This window comes from Protomyctophum bolini, assembly GCF_963924005.1.
Source record: "Protomyctophum bolini genome assembly, chromosome: 3".
Classification (NCBI taxonomy): domain Eukaryota; kingdom Metazoa; phylum Chordata; class Actinopteri; order Myctophiformes; family Myctophidae; genus Protomyctophum; species Protomyctophum bolini.
The window spans coordinates 15288371-15290870 of NC_137864.1; the positions used below are offsets into that span (position 1 = coordinate 15288371).

The 2500-nt window shown below is 44.2% G+C and overlaps 1 protein-coding gene across 8 annotated transcripts in view; it reads right to left on the reverse strand.

Annotated features, from left to right (window-relative positions):
- rbm47 (RNA binding motif protein 47) overlaps positions 1-2500 on the reverse strand; it is a 40734-nt gene that overhangs the window by 35629 nt on the left and 2605 nt on the right. For 7 of the 8 annotated variants that reach the window (XM_080760260.1, XM_080760259.1, XM_080760267.1 and 4 more), the window contains exon 2: positions 2472-2500. This exon is cut by the window's right edge and continues 144 nt beyond it. The exons of the other annotated variant lie outside the window; for it this stretch is intronic. The gene's annotated coding sequence lies outside the window, so the exon portion shown is untranslated. The remainder of the gene's footprint in view (positions 1-2471) is intronic. 8 annotated transcript variants of the gene reach the window in all.

The following is a 2500-nucleotide window of genomic DNA, read 5'->3' on the forward strand; positions in this document are numbered from 1 at the left end:
TCGGGATCGGGAGTCGAACCTGCGGCACGCCGTCAGGCTGGCTCAGCAGCCTAGGTGCCCAGACGGTTGAGCTAAGCTTCTGGGCCTAATCGCAATTATTTGAGATAACCGCAAATATTTTTGCATAATCGTCAATCGTTTCCATGTTGAAAAATGTCATACATTTACGCTTACACTTTGGAAAAAAATATAAAAAATGATCAAATGTGTCAGTGATTTCTATTTAAGTTAATTGTCATATCTGCCAAGTGCAATTTGTGATTTCGAAGCCCAAACCACACCAAAGGGTCGGGTTTGGTGTGGTTTGGGGTAAACAGAAATACAAATCGTGGGATAAAAAAAATTAAAAAATTGTAACGTTTCATTGTTCAATGCAAGGGGAGAAAAACACAATTCAATCGTTAATCCCAATTATTTGTGTGAGAATTAAACGTAAATTAAAAATTGCATTAGTGAATACACGCACGCACATACTGTACGCACGCACAGACACACACACCCCTTCAACTTAGGGAAGTATTCACGGTATCCACAATTATTGACATATTCAAACGCCTCCTCCTATGTGAAGCCTGGGGGGTAGGATAGGACGGAAACTCCACCCTGTCAGGGCGTGTGACATAAGAGCACAATGTGCTACAGGTGAACGAGGCTGCCGTCAGTGATGGAAAGTAACTGAGTACATTTACTTAACTACTGTACTGAACAATTTTGAGGTATTTGTACTTTACTTGAGATGTACTTTTACTTCTACGACAACTTTTTTCATTAGATTTTCATTATTATTACAAAACATACATTATTCACTTCAGCCCATATACACATTTCAGCCATTTAAAAATAGCAGATCAACAAACTCACAATGTGTCGCATTGCGACGCATTGTGAGTATAGTGAGTACTTTTACTTTTGGTACTTTAAGTACATTTTTGATGACAACTACTTTTGTACTTTTACTCAAGTACCCTTTGAATTCTGGACTCTTACTTGTAAAGGAGTAGTTCTACATTGCAGCATTAATACTTTTTGGTAAGTAAAACATTTGAGTAATTTTTCCACCACTGCATCCATCATAGTGTCAGCGAGGGTCAGACATACTACAGTGTAACTGTTCTGTCAGCGAGGGTCAGACATGCTACAGTGTAACTGTTCTGTCAGCGAGGGTCAGACATACCACAGTGTAACTGTTCTGTCAGTGAGGGTCAGACATACCACAGTGTAACTGTTCTGTCAGTGAGGGTCAGACATACCACAGTGTAACTGTTCTGTCAGCGAGGGTCAGACATGCCACAGTGTAACTGTTCTGTCAGTGAGGGTCAGACATGCTACAGTGTAACTGTTCTGTCAGTGAGGGTCAGACATACCACAGTGTAACTGTTCTGTCAGTGAGGGTCAGACATACTACAGTGTAACTGTTCTGTCAGTGAGGGTCAGACATACCACAGTGTAACTGTTCTGTCAGTGAGGGTTAGACATACCACAGTGTAACTGTTCTGTCAGCGAGGGTCAGACATACTACAGTGTAACTGTTCTGTCAGTGAGGGTCAGACATACCACAGTGTAACTGTTCTGTCAGTGAGGGTCAGACATACTACAGTGTAACTGTTCTGTCAGCGAGGGTCAGACATGCTTACCGGACAAAAAGGTCTTTGGAAAAGTCTTATATGTGAATGTGGCCAGTTCCTCCTTGGAGGCGGCGCATGGCTGAAATGAATTATTTTGTAATTCTTTTGAAATGAACTATGCTTATTTTTGCTTCTTGGGTCATTTCCATTGAGCTGGGCATTTAAAGGACAGCTGTCTTGGGGAAAATCAGCTTGATTTCAACCTTTATACAGATAGACAGAGACATAGACAGAGACAGAGACACATGCACACGCGCGTGCACACACACACACACATACACATACACACAGCTCTAAATCCCGTTTGCACAACAGGACACCCAAGGCTAACTGGCGCCCTGCTCAACCAGTTCCCCAGACACACACACACTCGCACGCGTGCACACACACACGCACATGCGCGCACATGCGCGCGCGCGCGCACACACACACACACACACACACACACACACACACACACACACACACACACACACACACACACACACACACACACACACACACACACACACACACACACTATGAGACTGCAACTGATCACACATCCCCTCCACTAAAACAAATAAACGAAGAGGCGCAGAGTGCCTGTCCTGTAACCTTCTAGTGAAGGTTACACGAGTCAGCTGGGTCCGCATGTACGCTGGACCAGCTGAAGAAATGTCCTCCCAGACACCCACTGTGCGTGTGTGTGTGTGCATGCGCGCATGTGCGTGCGGGCGCGCGTGTGTGTCTTCAGGTGAGAAAACATCACCATCTCCACTATAGCCAGACAGACAGACATCGTACACAATCAGTATGAGAACAGGTGCCAAAGAAGGAAAAAAAGAGAAAGAAAGTCCATCCAACCTGTATGGGACGATGAATGAGATGCTGGG